Here is an 18,761-nt window from a genome sequence, read left to right as displayed (position 1 = left end):
GCTGAAGGCCGCCGACCAGAACACAATCCCCACCACGTGCTGCTTTCACTTTTGACCTCGTGCAAAAGTCAACCCGCACACAACCACCCTGCTTGTCACTGCAGTACAGCATTCCATAAACGCCTTACTGCACACCGGGCTTGTGCTCATGATTCTGCCCAGTTGTAAGGTGAAGTGTCCTGAGCACGGTCAGGGTGGCTTGGCTAAGCCACGGTGCCAGGCCGGGTAAGTGGCCTGGATGCACTTCTAACCTAGCCTGGGTTCACTGGGACACAGACCTAACGCAAGCCCAGGAGCACTGGCCCCGCTCTCTCCTAGGGATCATCTCAGCCAACGGCTTTCATCACCAAGGACAGGGGATGACTCACCGACGTCTGGCTCGGTCCCTCCCTCTGACCTGCTTTAGCTCCCGTGAGGCCAGATGTTCACTAAACAGAGCTTGCACTTGGACAACCTGAAGGAGCCTCATCCCAACCCCCAGCTGTGTGCCCCCACCAGATGCACACCTCAAGGCTGCTCAGCTGTGTTCCCTGCCTCAGGGGAGGGTATCGGGTTCACTCAGGGGCCCAACATCCTCCTAGAATCCTGTCTCTCCTCACAGCCGATCAGCCACCAATCCTCTGGACTCCGCCGTTGTGGCTGTCTCGATCCTTTTTCCTTAGCCTCTGTTCCACACCTACGATGGCAAGCTGGCCCCTGCCTCGCTGCTATGACCAGACTGCAAAGAGGCTCTCAGCTTCACTCTTTGTCCGTGTCTGACCCTCCCTTGGGTGGCTTCCCACTGTCCTTTTGATAAGGGAGAAACTCTAGAAATGGGAATAAAGGATGGTTGATTAGCTTCTCCAGTGCAAGGCAGAGTGGATTCTGGACCTAGAATTTCTGCATTCAAATTCTGGGTTCTGTTCTTCCTTATTTATTTATTTAAGAGGCAGAATTACAGCCAGAGAGAGGGAGAGATAGAGAGAGAGGTCTTCCATCCTCTGGTTCACTCCTGAAATGGCCACAACAGCCAGAGCTGGGCCAATGCGTAGCCAGGCACCAGTTCTTCTGGGTCTTCCATATGGGTGCAGGGGCTCAAACACTTGGGCCATCTTCTGCTGCTTTCCTAGGCCATAACAGAGAGTTGGATCGGAAGTGGAGCAGCCAGGACTTGAACCGATGCCATGTGGGATACAGGCACTGCAGGTGGATACTTAACCTACTACACCACAGCGCTGGCCCTGTGGGTTCTGCTCTTGCTAGTTGATGACCTTGAACAAGTCATTTTGTGCCTTGATGTTCTTTTCAGGAAAACAGGGGTAACATTACCCACCTCTTAAGGTTGTTGTAAAAATGAAACAACTTACTATATGTAAGAAACTTAGAACAGGGACTGGTATTGTGGTGCAGTGGGTTAAGGTGCTGTCTGTGACACTGGTAGATGCCAGCTCTACTTCCAATCCAGCTCCCCACTAATGCACCTGGGAAAACAATGGAAGATGACCAAGTGCTTAGGCCCCCCGCACCCACCAGATGAAGCTCCTGGCTTTGGCCTGGCCCAGTCCTGGCCGTTGTAGCCACTTGGAGTGTGAACCAGCAAATGGAACACCTCTCTGTCTCTCTATGTAATTCTGCCTTTCAAATAAATAAATACATCTTAAAAAAATAAATAAATAAAAGAATCTTAGGGGGTGAGCCCTGTGGCACAGTGGGTTAAGCCTGGGTCTGCAAACCAGCATCCCATATGGGTACCAACTGGAGTCTTGTCTGCCCCACTTTCCATCCAGCTCCCTGCTAATGCACCTGGGAAAGCAACAGAGGAGGGTCCAAGCCCTTGGGGCCCTGCACCTACATGGAAGACCTGGAAGAAGCTCCTGGCTCCTGGCTTTGGCCTGGCTCAGTCTTGGTTATTGTGGCCATTTGTGGGGAGTGAACCAGAGGATGGAAGACCTCTCTCTGTCTCTCCTTATCTCTCTATAACTCTGCCTTTCAAATAAATAAAAATGTTTTTAAAGAAAAGCAAAATTTATTTAAGACAGAAACCTCCAGCCAGAGTGGCCTGGAGGGGAGCCCCAAGAGAGGCAAAATTCCAATAAATATATCTTAAAAAAAAAAAAAGAATCGGGGCTAGCAGTGTGGCATAGCAGGTAAAGCCACTGCATGAAGTGCTGTTGCAGCCAATTGGGGAGCGAACCAGATGAAAGACCTCCCTTTCTCTCTCTGCCTCTCCTCCTCTCTCTAACTCTGACTTTCAAATAAATAAATAAATCTTTAAAACAAATTAAGCTTCTAAGGGCCGATGCCATGGTGCAGGGAGTTAAGCCTCTTGCCTGCAGCATCAGCATCCCATATGGGCACCAGTTTGAGTCCTGGCTGCTCCACTTCCAATCCAGCTCTCTGCTCTCTGGGAAAGCAGTAGGAGATGGCCCAAGTCCTTGGGCCCCTGCACCGATGTGGGAGACCTGGAAAAAAAATGTTCCTGGTTCGGATTGGCACAGCTCTGGCCATTGCCGCCAATTGGGGAGTGAACCAGCGGATGGAAGACCTCTCTCTCTCTCTGTGTAACTCTTTCAAATGAATAAATAAATCTTAAAAAAACAAAGAATCTTAGAACAGTACCAACTCCTAACATGCATCTGTGTGCCAACCCTTATTCCTTGTTCTGTCCTTCTACCCTACACTCCAGCCAAACTTAGTTCTCTTCCTTCGGCCTTTCACATTCCCGCTCTCTGTCCACCGTTCTCTTTGCCAACCGGCTGCCTAAATCCAACTTCCAAGCCTTGTCTTGGGTATCACCTCTGGGGACTGCCCCCACCCTCACAATATGGCAGAAGAGCACAGACTCTGGGGGCCGGCACTTGGTTCAGGATAAAGACACCACCAGGCCTGCATTCCACATGGAAGTCCCCAGGGCTCCTGCTTGCCTCAGCTTCCAGTCCAGCTTCCTGCCAATGCACACCCTGGGAGGCAGCCGATGGCTCAAGTACTTGAGGCCCCTGCCACCCCACGTGGGAGATCCAGATGGAGTTCCAGGCTCTAGGCTTTGGCTAGCCCAGCAGGCCCAGCTGTTGCGGGCATTTGGGGAGTGAGCAAGCAGATGGCAGCCCGCTGTTTCTGTCTCTTGTCTTTCAAATCAATGAAAAGAAAGAAAAAAGACTCCGGAGACATACAGAGTTCAAATCAATGCTCCTTGCTTGTCCCCTGTGCACGCCTCAGTTTACACCCCTGTAAAGTGGGACAGACGACAGCACCTACTTCCAGGGGGTCACGGTGTGGACCGACCTCCCCCAAGCTCCTAAAACGGAACTGCACAGTCGTACCTGGTCCGTGCTCGGGTTATCAGCGCGATTCCTAAACTGGCTGCTGTGCGCACTTGCCCTGGTCCAACCCTGAGCGTTCCACAGGAACTGCCTTCCTGCTCCCGTCCTACGTCCAATTTCATGGAAATACTCTCTGAATGCAGCCCGCCCGGATATAACGGGGTTACCATCAGATGATCCCAGCTCCTGGGCCCCACCTGGTCCCCACATCAGGTGCTGCCCACCACACTCCGGGTCTGGGTTTCTCCCGCCCCGGTTCGCTCCATTCCCTGCCCCCTCCCCAACCCCATCAGGACCCGGGCCCTGCGCCCGCCCGCAGGCCCAGGCCGCTCACCGATCCTGGAGCTGGAGGTCTGGTCGCTCCGAGGCTCCTCATAGAAGCTGATTCCTGGGTGCGTGGCAAGGGCCCGCCACAGAAACTCCTGCGTGTAGGGCTCCAACGGCAAAGGGAAAGCCGGCACGCGCGTTTCCAGGCGGCTCCACAGCGCGGGCAGACATAGGCCATCGAGCCCCTCCAGGGCCACCTCGTCCAACAACGACTCCAAGGCGTCCATTGCCGCTTCACTTAGCAGCCCCGCGGCGCCTGCGCACCGCGGCGCCAGGCGGCCTTTCCCAGCGCGCCTGCGCACAAGGATCTGTGGCCGCCGGAGGCGGGTCGCACCCCGGGATCTGAGGAGGCGTTCTAGCGCGCCTCCGTGACGTCACTCGCTTTGGAGGCGGGCTCAGCAAGCGGCGCTCCACCGCCATTGGTCGGGAGCCCTGCAGTAACCAGGGGAACTGCAAACAGTGTAGGGGCAGCTTCCGGTTCGAGCACCCGTAACCGCCGTAACCGCCGTAACCGCCGCCTTTAAGGATGGACGGTGAGTGTCTAAGGGCCCCTCCGGGAGGGCGGGCAGTTACTCTTCAACATTCCTGAGTCTTCTTCAGACAAGGGCCTAGGCCGTAGACTCCTGGACCGCCAATTCCTGACTCAAGGCGGTCTCCGATCTGAGGGAAAGGGAGAGTTAGTGGTCCGGGTTGGGGAGAAGCGGCTGGGGGAGTGGTCAGCGGTACCGAACCTGTGGTCGTGTGGGAACCCAGGACTGGCCAGGGTCTCCGGGAAAGGAGAAGCAGAGGGGCCGAGGAGGACCTTGCGTGTCCCGGGAGGTTGGAGCTGTGGGATCTGGGAGTTTGGGTAGAGGTAAGTGTGACTGTGGGTAGCTCAGTCGTCGCTCCTGGGAAGGGACTTAGCACGGGAGTGTGCAGTCTAGTGTTAGCAACAGCCCACGAGCACCTCTCTAAGCTTCCTAGCAGCCGTGTGAGGTCAAGGTTATCCCATTTTACAGCGAGGAAAACGGAGGCTCCCGGAAGTTCAGTAACTCCCGAAAGTTGGACAGCCAGCAAGCGGCAGAGTGAGCGGGGAACCCGGGCACTCTGACTCTGGAGCTGGATCACGGAGTCTGAGATGTGGCCAGGGTTTTCGGGGAGCCCTTGAGTCCAGAGGCTAACAAACGCGAGTGTCTGCAAGGACGAGGCTCCTGGGCTGGTTTGGGGCTGTGAACCGGAAGCTGGTCAGGCAGCTTCCAAGCCAGTTGTAGGGTGTTTCTCAAAATACCCAGTTGGCCCACCCGTCTGAAGGCCAGAGGTGGTCTGTGGGCCACCATTCAGGGATCCTTGATTGGAATCATGGCCTTGACCACGGGAAAGAACATGAATGTAAAGTGCAGTGTTATTTGACTTCGCAGATAGATGGGCCCGACTCATGCCTTAGAGTGAGCGCTAGATTCTTTTTATGCCACTGCCCTGGCGTCTCTGGAATTTGTCTCTGAAGAAATTGCCTGCCTTTGATACACACTGAACACAGCCTGGAAGAGTGCTTTTACTGGAACGTTCTGGCTTGAGCTGTCAAGATACCTTTGCCCTTTGCCCTTTGCCCTTTGCCCTTCAGAGGTGCTCTAGAATGTCTCTCACCAGTTTGCTCCTTGGAAGGACAACCCACTGTTGCTACCAAACAATACTCAATCCTTCCGGCCTCAGAAAGCCTTTATGCTCCTGCCTCCAAAGGGCTTTGCTTACATGTTTTACATCTGTGACATTTGCCATGTCAGAAATTGAAACAGAATCGCAACACGTTCATTTATGGATTCACTTAAACAGGTCAAGAATAAACCTGTTACATCCGAATATAGATACTATCTTTAATGGACAAGTAGTTGCATTTCCGCTAAAAATTTAGTAAGAAAAATGACTTTTTTTTCTTTTTTAAGATTTATTATTTGAGAGGCAGAGTTACAGACAGAGGGAGAGAGAGAGAGAGAGAGAGAGAGAGAGAGGAGTTTTCCATCCACTGGTTCTCTCCCCAAATGGTTGCAGCATTTGGAGCTAAGCCTATCAAAAGCTTCTTCTGGGTCTCCCACTTGGGTGCAAGAGCCCAAGCACTTGGGCCATTTTCCACCGCTTTCCCAGGCCATTACCAGGGAGCTGAGTCAGAAGTGGAGGAGCTGGGACTCAACCAGAGCCCATAGGGGATGCTGGCACCGCAGGCGAAGGCTGACCCACTGCACCACAGTGCCACCCCTGACATTGTTTTGTATTTTTTCAAATCTCTGTGGTGTCTGGTTTAATAGTAAGGAGCTAGACTTGTGTCGGCTTCAGCATCCCAACTGTTTTGTCATGTTATTTGGGCTGATACAGATGAAGACATACATACGAAGAAATACACACACATATGAAGAAGTACACAAGCACTTGCACACACACATCGTCGATATATCATTGGACCAGGGAGGGATATTTTTAATTGCCTTTTTAGGTAACTGTAGACACTCTTTGATAATATAACAGAACTTAGCAAGTGGCAGTATGTTAAAGCTTAGTCACAATATCTAGACCCTTATCCTTAAGCTTTTGTATTCTGTTTCAGTAAAATTTACTGTTCTATCTTGCCCTTTGAAGATTTTATTTATTTATTTGAGAGGTAGAGTTATAGACAGTGAGAACGGTCTTCCATCTGCTGGTTCACTCCCCAACTGGCCGCAATGGCCAGAGCTGAGCTGATCCAAAGCCAGCAGCTTCTTCCAGGTCTCCCACCTGGGTGCAGGGACCAAGGACTTGGGCCATTTTCTACTGCTTTCCCAGGCCACAACAGAGAGCTGGATCGGAAGTGGAGCAGCCAGAACTAGAACCAGTGCCCATATAGGATGCTGGCACCGCACTCAGAGGATTAACCTACTGTGCCACAGCGCCGACTCCCACTCATAGGATTTTATAACAAACTATTGGTCACTGGGAAAATGTTGGTTCACTGAAGCATGCAAATCTTCCACATGTTAACTTTTGAAATGTCATTGCACGGAATCAAAGTCACACTTGTTAATATCATCACCTATCTCACTTTTTAAAAGAGTTTTAAGTATAGGGAAGCCATTGAACTCCTGTAATGAAAACAAGTTTTCCACTTGAATAGTTTTGATCATTGACATAGATACTGTTGTTACCTTGAAGGGACAGACTCATTTGGTTCATATTTGTGAAAATGTCTGCCCCATGCCCAGCTGTGAGTGACTGTAATTTGTGTGTTAGTTGTTCATTCAAGGAAGAATGGCATTCCATACTGAAGGTGGTTAGTTCAGCTGGCAACTCAACCACATGTCGGTTTTCTAGGATCAGCCATTGTTCTTGGCTTGTAACAGAAACGCTTTATGTGTACTTCCCATGTCTTTATGCAGAATCTCATGGGCCGAGGCTCAATAGAATCATTGCTGTTTCCTGAGGACATTCTGAAGTGAAAGTGATTTTTTGTTGTATTACAAGGTTGGGACAGTAAACAATATAATGGCTACAGGTGTAGTTGGGCTGTGCTGCCTTGATTCAAGCTACAAGCAGTTCTAACCCAGGTTACTTGGCTTTGCTTAGGGAAGAAGGATTAGAATTATGATGAGAGCAGTTTTCTCTTTGCATTCCTCTCATCCTCCTAGGATCTGTGGAACACACTTTGAGAAACGTTGCTGTACCAGGGAAGGCCCAAGAAATTTGGTCTGTCCCCAACAAGGTAGAACTTGAAATTTAGTAGATCTAAAGCAGGCTGCTTTAGTTGGTAATTTTGTGTGGCCCATGGCTGATGTTATAAATGTCCAAATGGCCTTTGGTGGCAAAGGGTTCCCCAGCCCTGGAATAGACCATTTTCAAGAAGCCTGTCCTAGAATATGCCTGTGGCCCCGTGGAGGAATCTGTTGATTTTCAGATTGCTTACAAAGGGGAATAATTTATTCTAAGAAAGTATTTACCCTGAGATTAGCTATGACCTTCAAAGAATCCCATTTTCTTTCCCAATCTTTTTTGTAAATAAATAATTTTTAAAAGATTTTATTTATTTATTTGAGAGGTAGAGTTAGAAAGGGAGAGACAGAGAAAGAGGTTTTTTCATTTATTTATTTTTTTTTTTTTTAATTTTTTTGACAGGCAGAGCGGACAGTGAGAGAGAGAGACAGAGAGAAAGGTCTTCCTTTTGCCGTTGGTTCACCCTCCAATGGCCGCCGCGGCTGGCGCGCTGCGGCCGGCGCACTGCGCTGTTCCGATGGCAGGAGCCAGGTGCTTCTCCTGGTCTCCCATGGGGTGCAGGACCCAAGAACTTGGGCCATCCTCCACTGCACTCCCTGGCCACAGCAGAGAGCTGGCCTGGAAGAGGGGCAACCGGGACAGGATCGGTGCCCCGACCGGGACTAGAACCTGGTGTGCCGGCGCCGCAAGGCGGAGGATTAGCCTGTTGAGCCACGGCGCCGGCCGGTTTTTTCATTTTTTAAAGAAAGATTTATTTATTTATTTGAAAGTCAGAGTTACACAGAGAGAGAAGGAGAAGGAGAAGGAGAAGGAGAGAGAGTGAGAGAGAGAGAGAGAGAAAGAGAGAGAGAGGTCTCCCATTGCTGGTTCACTCCCCAATTAGCTGCAATGACTGATGAAAGCCTCCCCATGTCTAGCAGGTGCCCCCATCCGGGTTATAGTCTGATTGATTCTGCATGCCAGGATCACTACAGCTTTCTAGGACATTCTCCCTGGCCCGTCGGATTTGACTTTGAGCAGCTCCCGCCTGTCTGTCTCGGTGACACAGTGTGTGATGCGCTGAGGTCTTAGGGGCCGTGCAGCCGTGGATTTGAATCCCAGACATGTCCTTTGTCCTCTTGGAGCCTCAGGTTTGCTGTCAGTGAAATGGGGATGATGAAGAAGACCCCCGTCAGTGAAGAGTGGATGAAAGAGCGTGCGGCCCCGTCTGGTGCATAAAAACATGGTTCTACATGGCGGCGGGTGCTGTGATTGTCTGCAGCTTCCCTCCGCCATGCTCAGAGGAGACGGAGGCACTTCTGAGGAAGGTCTCTAGCAATTAGGGACCTTTGTCATTAGCTCACTCTTTGCTTAAGTCAAAACCCCATGTTTGACATTTTTTTAAATTTACATAAAGGTAATTGGCAGGACTTGAGTCTTCTTTCTGAAAATGCTCACCTTTGTGTTAAAGTCAGGTTTTCCCCAGTGCTTTTAAAGTATGAGATGGTTTAGGGGGAAAAAAAGAAGTACTCGGTCTTTGAGGAACATAATAATTAGACAGCAGTTCAGCGCATCCGTGTAATTAGGGAGGATTTTAAAGCTGTGCATTTGCTTTTGCTGGCCCCAGAGCAAATACTCAACACTTGCCTGTTTGTACTGTTCATTTGCTTAGCAAACTTTCTCAGAGAATTAATAATACCAACATGAAATTTCACCCGGCTTGTCCAAATAATCCCAAACTATAAAAAAGGCGCTGGGTGATTGGTAAGGTTTGGATGCAAGTCTGTGTGTCTGGCCTGTTCTGTCTTGTGTGATATTTACCTGGGCTCCTGGTGATTTGTGTGTTTCTCTTGGTACTCAGAATAAACCAGGCAAAAACCAGACAGAATAAACCCAAGCAAACATTCAGTAGGCCAAATAAATGTGCGTTCCGCGTGGTCTGTGTGTCTGTCCCGTTGTCTTCATTGCTTCTGTCTGTCCATCTGATGCCTGTCTTTTCCTCTCGAAGTTTTTCAGCGTGCGTTCTGCCCCGCCACTTTAGCTCGCTGCTCGCCGGAACCTGGCACACTTCGTTTTGCTTGTTTTTCCCTGATGGTGTTTGTTCCGTGAGTGAATAGCATTTCAGTGCCTTCTGTGCACTAGAATCCAGAGATGCCAAAATGAGTCAGCCGGAGTCCAGGGGAAGGGGAGATAGCAGCTCGCTGTACTGTTCTTGGAACTTTTCTGTAGAGTGAATTTGTTTGAAGATACAAGTCTTTAAAAACTTTAGCCTTGGGGGCCAGGCGCTGTGGCATAATGGGTAAAGCCACCGCCTGCGGCGCTGGCATCCCATGTGGGCAGTGGTTCAAGTCCTGGCCGCTCCACTTCCAGTCCAGCTCCTTGCCAATGCTCCTGGGAAAGCAGTAGAAGATGGCATGGGTGCTTGGGCCCCTGCACCCGTGTGGGTGACCTGAAAGAAGCTCCTGGCTTCTGACTGGTCCAGCTCTGGCTGTTGTGGCCATCTGGGGAGTGAACCAGCAGATGGAAGATTTTTCTCTGTTTCTCCTTCTCTCTGCAACTCTGACTTTCAAATGAATAAAGAAATATTAAAAAAAAAAAAAAACTTTAGCCTTAAAAATAGAGATGTAGCCAACTTGAAAATGAACCCTTTATCTCAGATTGCAAAATAGTCATCCATGGAAGTGTTTCCTTGGCCCATGATGATTTTTTAAATTTTGAATTAGTTTTTTAAATTAGTTGTCAACATTGAAACAGTGGCATATTTCTCATAAGAATCTGATTATGAGGTTTTGTTAAAAATATCGGTAAAATCTGGGGCCAGCGCTGTGGCACAGTGGGTTAAAGCCCTAGCCTGCAGCGCTGGCATCCCATAAGGGTGCTTGTTTGAGTCCCAGCTGCTCCACTTCCCATCCTGCTCTCTGCTATGGCCTGGGAAAGCAGTAGAAGATGGCCAAGTCCTTGGGCCCCTGCACTCACGTGGGAGACCTGGAGAAGCTCCTGGCTCCTGGCTTCAGATCAGCTCAGCTCTGGCCATTGTGCTCATTTGGGGAGTGGGCTAGTAGATGGAAGACCTCTCTCTCTGGCTCTACCTCTCTCTGTAATTCTTTCAAATAAATAAATAAATCTTTAAAAAGAAAATATCAGTAAAGTCTATTAACAGAGAGTCAGAATTCTGCCCGGTAGCCACTCACCACCAGAGCTGAGCGGAGACCGCCCCCTTTAGAAGGCAGGCACTCTCTCCCAGCCCACGGCATGCCTCGCTGGCCAGCTCCCTAGTCGCGACTCTGCCCTGCCTGGGCCTGCCGGCATTTGAAGTTACAAGCCTGCTGTAGTGGCAACTTTGAGAACCTTGGAAGTCCCGCTGGGCCTCGTTGTGTGCCACACTGTGCAAGGCCTGGTTTTTCTGGTCTGAAAGACAGACTGTCACTACTGCCTGTAAGAACTTCAGAATCAGGTGGGGGAAAGCCAGGCATAGATAACTACAGCCCAGCGTGGCAGTCCCTAGGAGATAACGTTTGTCAAGTCCCTTTATTTGTAAATAAAGCTGTACCCACTGGCATCTCGTGTCTATGGCTGTTTTCACGGCATGTTGGCCGAGGTGACTGTGGTGACAGAGACCGTCTGGCCCACGGGGCCAGAATGTTTGCTGGCTGGCCCTTTGCAAGATAAACCTGCTGACTGCTGCCATAGAGAATGTGAGTTGCATTCTTGAAACAGCTCAGTATGGTACCGTGATTGTGCCCATTTCACACCACACGGTTAGCTAGTGGATGCAGAGCCAGGGCTCCACCCAGACAAGTGTGCACTCTGGAGTATGTCATCAAAGGCCAGTTTCTCACTCCCTGGAGGCTGTGCCCATGGGCATGGCTTGCCCCGCAGGCTGCTGAATGAACTCCTTGACTTGCCTTGGCTCCTGCAGGGTCTGGCCCTGGGACCACTCCTCTGTTTCCAAGTAGGGGAGGCCTTACAAGGAGCAGTGGAGTTGGTTAGGAGGAGGAGCTTGGAGCTGTTTAGAGAGCACTTTATCAAAGAGTGAGAAAGTGCGGCTGCTGATGCCCCATGGGGTTTTGAACAGCCTCACCCTTGCAGTCTGAACACTTGCCCTGTGGACATAGCACCTTTCCCTGGAGACTGCTGTGGGGAAGCAGTTCCTCTTCAGCCTCCTCTTTAGACACCTGCTTCAAGCCCAGAAGTTTTATACCAGACTGCCCTGGGCCCAAAGGTGTATCTTCCCAGAGTCAGAAATAGTGCTTATAAAAATCTGAACTCTTGTGTCTCCTGATAAACAAGGTGCTTTGGTGAGTGGGCACTTAGTGTAGCAGTTAGGATGCCCATGTCCCATATCAGAGTACCTGAGTTTGATTCCTGACTTCAGCTACCAATTCCAGCTTCCAGCTAATGCAGACCCTGGGAGGCAGCAGGTGATGGCTCAAGTAATTGGGTCCCTGCCACCCCCGTGGGAGACCTGGATTGTGTTCCTGGCATCTGGGGAGTGAACCGGTAGGTGGGAGCTCTCTGTCCCTCTGCCTTTCAGAAAAGCAAACAAGAAAGCAGAACGCTGGCCCTGAATATGTCAGTAGCCATACTTCCTCATTCTTTGATAAAGTGCTCTCTAAATAGCTCCAAGCTCCTCCTCCTAAGCAACTGGCCCTGCCGTGCCAGCATTGTCACCCAGACCTGATCCCCCAGGGCTGAACAGGGCTCACTCCTTTGACCTTGGAAACAGGCTGATGGTTTGACTCCTTGTGGCTCGTGGTGCCAGTCAGCAGGTGCTCACTTCCTGCATAAGCATACTGGCTTCCCCATAGGCCCCTGAAGCCACTTCTTGAGCACACTACATCCTTTCCCACCTCCACACCTTGCCCAGGCTGTGTTATCTGCAAGCTGGGTCCTTCCTTGAAGTCACTCCCCCTGCCACCGCCCCACCCCCTGGCTACAGATTACAGTGACCTGCGTCCCCTCCCTGATGGCAGGATCCCCTAGAATTGGACTCCATGCCCTGTTCCCTCTTTGAGGGTCAGGGCCCGCTCTTGTTCTTTTGTATGCCTGACATCTGGCACACAGCCTGGCACGTGTTCACTGGGTCGACATGGTAGCCAGGAAAGGGCTGTACCAGCTGGTCCCCTAGCACCTGGCTGGCCAGGCTCATGACAGCACACAGAAAAAAGGCCCACGCTGGCCAGCCCTGTGGCTCAATAGGTTAATCCTCCACCTGCGGCGCCGGCACCCCGGGTTCTAGTCCTGGTCGGGGCGCTGGATTCTGTCCCGGTTGCCCTTCTTCCAGTTCCGCTCTCTGTTGTGGCCCGGGAGTGCAGTGGAGGATGGCCCAAGTCCTTGGGCCCTGCACCCACATGGGAGACCAGGAGAAGCACCTGGCTCCTGGCTTCGGATCAGCGCGGTGCGCTGGCCGCAGTGGCCATTGGGGGGTGAACCAATGGAAAAGGAAGACTTTCTCTCTGTCTCTCTCTCTCACTGTCCACTCTGCCTGTCAAAAAATAAATAAATAAATAAAAATAAATTTTAAAAAAGGCCCACGCTTCTGGAGACCTTTGCTGCTCCCTTTGTTTCCAGTAGACAGCCAGGGTCCCCTAGATACTGTCCTTTGAACACTTGGAACCTGTCCTAGTACCACAGTCTGGCTCAGCTGCCTTTACTGAACCCACAGCCTCTCCCCCTACTTTCCAGGGGGAATTCTTACCCTCCCCCTGTTTCCAATCCCCATGAAGTTAACTTTCACTCCCAGCTCCTGCCTCACTTTGGAACCCGCTGTGACCTTGACCACCCTTAGCTGATGGATTCCCAGACTTAATCATCTTCAGAGATGGGAAAGCTGTGGGTGAATGCAATCTGGCAGGAAATTGCCCACCTGCAGAGACTACAGCGCTTTGCTAAACTCTCTGCACTTGCCATGCATTCTCTGTGTGTTCCCTCTTCTAACAGGCCCAGGCTACCTAGATGTAGGAACACACCCATGTCCCATATTAGTGTACCTTGGTTTGATCCCAGCTTCCTGCTGTCACATACTCTGGGAGACAGCAGGCGGTGGCTCAAGCACTTGGGTCCCTGCCACCCCCATGGGAGACCCAAATTGTGTTCCTGCCTCCTGGATTTTGGTCTTCACCCTGTAAAGGACTTGATAGTTATGGTCAGGCTCCCATTCTGGGGCCCCCAAGGTCTCTCAGAACCCTGAAGACCCCTGCAGGGATCACAATCACAATGTAGAGGCCTACAGGGCCAGGTTGTATATGAATGACAGCCATGGCAGGGTTAATGTCATTATGCTGCTTCTGTTGGTTTTCTTCCAACACCTAATATACTTCGCATATCTAGGAATATTATTCAGTCTCATAAAGAAATCTGTTGTCTGCTCATTTCTTGAAGCATGTGGCCTCTTCCATTTTTTTCATGTGTAATTAGAGCATGAAATGTGTCAATAGATACAAAGCCCTTAGGTTTGGGCCTGGCACAGTTAGTGTTAGCTGTGGTGATGGTGATGATAATGGTGATGGTGATGGTAGTGATAATAGTGATAGTGATGGTGATGGTGGTAATAGTAGTGATAATGGTGATGGTGACAATGATAGTGATGATGGTGATGGTGACAGTGATGGTGGTGATGATGGTGATGGTGACAGTGATGGTGGGACTCATTTGTGCTGAAGATGTGGACACATGGATCTTCACTTTCATCTTCTCTTTGGGGGGCACCTCTCAGACTTGCTGGTAAATGGCACCCTGGACTTGACTTTGGTGGCAGGGAGACAACCCAGAAGAGCTAGGGTTGGGAATCAGAGAGCACCATGCCAGCTGGTGGGCTGCCACTCTCGGTTCCCTGTGACGAGTGCCAGGCAGGAAGGCAGGCCTTGCACTGCCAGATCTTTTGATTTTTCAAGAAAATCCAGATCTCCAGATTTTAAAATGTGAGATAGTCCAAGTTTTAAATGTTGGCTGAAAAAATTAATTTTTTTTTTTGACATGGAGACCAGACAGATGTGTGTGGGCTGGATTCAGTCAGTAAGGGACTTTGGAGCAAGTCTGAACACTGTCATGTGGCAGATGCAGAGGCTCAGGCCCAGGGGAGTTGAGTAGCTGCCCATGGGCAGCCTGGGCTGTGGACACAAGGCCCTGATCAGTTTCAGTCTAGTGCCTTCCACGCTGTTCTCCCCCCCCCAACCCCCCCACCAGGGGCCTGTGCTGTGCAAGGCTCTGCCCCTGGCTTCCCTGCACATGGAAGTTTCATTTTTAGGCCTGAGGAAGGAAACTGAAAAACCAGGACAGCAGATGAGTTGATCCTTCTCTCCCTCTCTCCGCGGGCTTGCTGCCCAGCCCTAGCCCTCCTGGTGCTGGAGAGGAAAGGGTGGAGCTTGTGGATGGTTTGCATTCTGACTCCTCTGCCCAGCTCTGTGGCCTCAGGGGTCAGTCACGCCCTCTCTCAATGTCTAGGCCCTTCCACTGCAAGTGGAGGTTGTCAAAAGGAGCCTCCTATGGGCAGCTGTAAGGATCACAGGACATCATCTGTCTGAAGCCCTTGGAGGGGTACTGGCGCTCAGTAGGCACACAGTGAACATCGGCGGGGCAGGAACACATCTTTTCCCTTAGGATTCTGGGAGATCTCATGACTATATCCCATATTACTCAAGGCAGTTTGACAGATCACTGTGGTGGTGGGGGCAAAAAGGCACTTTAATTTGTATCTGTGTACACATGGGGGCTACAGAAAGCTTGTGAGGAAATGGACCTAACGGAGAACGTGAGTTTTTCATGAAGCCCCTCGTCCACACCCATTTTCACAAACCCACAGTCCTCACTTGTATCCTGTGGGGAGCTGGGGTGGGTGGACGGGGCTGGTTTGGAGTGCGGCGCAGGCATGGGTTTAGGTGCTTGTGTGATGGATACAGAAGCAGACGGAAATACATTTCCGCCTGGGAAGCAGTTGTCCCATAAGCCACTGACTCGATTACAGAAGTGTGACATTTACTTATCTTTACCGTTTCAAACAGAAAGAAATCAATACTTTCCAATTATCTCCAAGGGGGTATTAGACTTCCTCTGTCATATTTTGTTTCCACATCCCAGAGGGAGCAGGGGGAAAGGGGCAGGAGGGCACACCGTGAGAGAGCATGCAGTCTCTGTTGCAGCTCCTAGGCCCGCCCTCCGGCCCTTTCCGCAGCGTCCGTTCAGAAACCCCACCATTCACCCATTCGTGCCTGCACCTGTCCAAGCACTCTTCCGGGTGTGGGCCATTCAGTGATGATAAATTCAGGCAGCTGCCTCCGATTTTGCAGCGCTGATATTTAGTGGGGGAGACAGACCACAGACACATTAATAGGAAAGAGATCAGATAAGTGCTGTGCAGAAGATGAAAGTCGGAAGGACGAGTTCGCTGCAAGGAACCGAGTCCCTCTAGCTTGGATCTGATTGCTGAGACCGAGGGAAGCGAGGGCTCCTGAACAAGGGAAAGGAGAAGGCCAGGGCCGGGAGGCGGGGAGGAATCTTGGGTGGAAGGGGCCGAAGATGGGCAGGTGGGGCTACAGGAGCGTGCCCTCGAGGAAGGAGAGGAGAAGTCTGGATTGTGCCCCGGGCTAGGCCATGCTGAGCCTGGGCAGCCAGGGCAAGCTGTGTGGGTGTTCACAGAGGGAAGCGTTGGAGAGTCAAGCCAGCAAGTGGTACGGTCTTACTGTGCTATGGCTGCTGGAGACCTACTAGATGCCCAGTGAAAAATTCCAAGGAGGGATGCTGGGGGCTTGGAGAGTGGGAGAATGGACACCCTCAGGATATATTTGGGAGCCCAAGTTGCCTAGAACTCACGGAGAGCCTCTAATGGTCGTTTCTGGAGGAGGGGATGAGCAGCTGAGCACCTGCACTACGTAGAGCCCTGTTCTAAGTGTTTGACATGCGCTGTCTTAACCCAGACAGCAGACTCCAGTGTTGGGTCTTAGAGGACTCCCAGGCAGGGAATGAGTCCCCAGCCACACGACGTCTTCCCCAGGCTCTCATCCAATTACGAAGCCGGCCCAAGAATGCCCGGCTAAGCATTCCTCAACGAAGCAAGTGCGAGGCGCGGTGCACAGGTTATAAATAACCGTTTCTAGCTGCCAGCTGCTGTTTGGGTTTGGAAAGGGAAAAAGGATCTTAGCATGACTTGTTTATCTCAGGTAATTTGGCAGTAAACCGGGCCCTGGGAATTCTGGTTACAGCGAAAATGCAAAGGAAGAGTGACAGGGATATTGTTTCAGGCTTTCAGCAGAAGGAATGGAACTTTGGGCTCGGAACCAGCCGGGAGGCGCACGTCGGCAGTGAAGGGAAAGGTTGTGCGGCAGAGCCAGTGTTCCAACAGCCCTGCCCTCTGTCCAGCAGACTTCTGTTCTTTTCATGGGATGGCCTTAAGGAGGTTAAGGAGGTGCCCTCAGAAGAGGCCCAGGGCATCCAGGTTTAATAAATACAGTTATTCCCGGAGTTGTGGGGAAGAGGGATAAGCCGCTGCCTCCAACACCTGCGTCCCATATTGGAGTGTCCGATTCAAGTCCCAGCTAGTCTGCTTCCTATCCAGCTTCCTGTTAATGCATCCTGGGAGGCAGCAGGTGGTGGTCCAAGTACTGGGGCCCCTGCCTTCTACATGGGAGACCCAGATGGAGTTCCTGGATCCTGGCTTGGCCTGTCCCGGCCCTGGATGTTGTGGACATTTGGCGAGTGAACCAGCGGATGGAAGATCTAAGATTGTTTTTGTCCATCTGACTTCCTCATTGTGCCTAGATGAAAATAAAATAAACATAAAAAAAATTAGTCATTTCCTGTTATCCGCGGGGGACTGGTGCTAAGGCTTCCCCCTTCCCTATGCCACAATTCAAGGATGGCCAAGTGCCTTATATACCCTGGTGCTGTGCTAGCAGACCACCTAAACACATCTCCTACGCTTTAAATCACCTGCAGGCGACTTCCATTACCTCCTATGTGTAGATGCTGTGTGAATAGTGGTTAATACCAAGACTAGAAAGGCTGCATGTTCAGTACAGATGTAGTTTTCATCTGCATATTTTAACATTTATTTTCATTTAATTTAGGAGACAGAGAGACAGATATAGATTGTTCATCCACTCGTTCACTCCCCAAATGCCAGGCTGAAGCCAGGAGCCAGGAACTCCAGCCTCTGCCATGTGGGTGGTAGAGAACCCAAGTATTCGGGCCATCATCTGCTGCCTTCCAGGGTGTACATTAGCAGGAAACTGGATCAGTAGCTGGAGCCAAGACTGAAACCTGTCAATCCAGTGTGGGAGGTGAGCATCCTAACTGCTATGCCAAGCATCAGCCCCATCAGTATTTTCAGCCCAAGGTTCATTAAATCAGTGGATGCAGAACCTGCAGATATCGAGGGCCGGCTGTCATGGTTTTGAAAAGTGGGATATTTTCTAATCTTTTGTCTTAACTGCCTACTAGATTGAAAATGAGAAGCCTATTTGTTGAGCTTTAAATTTTTTAAAATTATTTGTCCACATTAAACACGAGAAGCCTCTACCAACGTTGGGACACAGTGGGTTAAACCGCCACCTGTGACGCTGACATCCCATGTGGTCCACAGTTCAAGTCCCGATTGCTTCACTTCCTGTCTAGCTCCCTACTAATGTCCAGGGAAGCAGGAGAAGATGGCCAAGTGCTTGAGCCCCTGCCATTCACACATGAGATCCAGGTGGAGTTCCAGGCTTCTGGCTTCAGTCTGATCCAGCCTGGCTGTTGTGGACATTTGGGTAGTGAACCAGCACATGGAAGATCCCTCTCTTCCTTTCTATCTCTCCTTCTCTCTCTCTCTCTCTCTGTCACGCTGCCATTTAAATAAATAATTATCTAAGCAAATAAATAACATTAGAAGCTTTCTCAGAAGACTGGATTTACAATTTATTTAGAAGAATTGAATTCACCAAGACCAAGTCTGTTTTGTCAGGGGGAAGCTGGCAGCTGAAACTAACCAGTTATTCCCTGGATAGGGTGGGCAGCTGCCTCCTCTCCAGGCAGTCCTGTTCCCACCCTGCCACTTCTGTCTGGCGGCTACAGACGTGAGTCTCAGTAAGTGCCAGAATCTCAGTTTCAGGGAGCTTGCAGGAAGTTGGGCTGGAGCTGAGGACGTGCTAGGGTGCGGGTAGTAAGGGCAGTGGGTCCAGGGCTGCTTTTGTTCATGAACTTGGTGTGCAGACAGGAAGCAGGGTGTAGTGAGTGTCCTGAGCACAGGGTAAACCCGTGTTCTTCCCGTTCCTTGCTCTGTGACCTTGAGCAAGTTGCTTTGCCTCTCCGAGCCTTGTGGCTTTGTTGTTGCCACAAACAGGTAGGAAAGCCCAGGAGCTGTGACCCAGGAAAGGACCCTGCAGTGGCAGGTGCACACGAAGCAATCATGAAACCTGACCCAGGTGAAATCACGATTTCCAGAAAGCCCATTTGGACAGATCTTGACTTTTT

General features: G+C 50.8%; 2 long non-coding RNA genes across 4 annotated transcripts in view; one reads left to right on the top strand and one right to left on the bottom strand.

Annotated features, from left to right (window-relative positions):
- The window catches only part of LOC133754330 (uncharacterized), an 84,019-nt gene extending 80,356 nt beyond the window's left edge, over nucleotides 1-3,663 (bottom strand). For both annotated transcript variants that reach the window (XR_009865205.1, XR_009865204.1), the window contains exon 1: nucleotides 3,634-3,663. This is a non-coding gene — a long non-coding RNA (uncharacterized LOC133754330). The remainder of the gene's footprint in view (nucleotides 1-3,633) is intronic.
- Nucleotides 3,664-3,978: 315 nt separating this feature from the next.
- Nucleotides 3,979-18,761, top strand: part of LOC133754331 (uncharacterized) — a 28,271-nt gene continuing 13,488 nt past the window's right edge. For both annotated transcript variants that reach the window (XR_009865206.1, XR_009865207.1), the window contains exon 1: nucleotides 3,979-4,159. This is a non-coding gene — a long non-coding RNA (uncharacterized LOC133754331). The remainder of the gene's footprint in view (nucleotides 4,160-18,761) is intronic.

The sequence above is a fragment of the Lepus europaeus genome (assembly GCF_033115175.1).
Source record: "Lepus europaeus isolate LE1 chromosome 21 unlocalized genomic scaffold, mLepTim1.pri SUPER_21_unloc_3, whole genome shotgun sequence".
In the NCBI taxonomy this organism is placed as follows: domain Eukaryota; kingdom Metazoa; phylum Chordata; class Mammalia; order Lagomorpha; family Leporidae; genus Lepus; species Lepus europaeus.
This window is presented reverse-complemented; position numbering and strand designations above follow the sequence as displayed.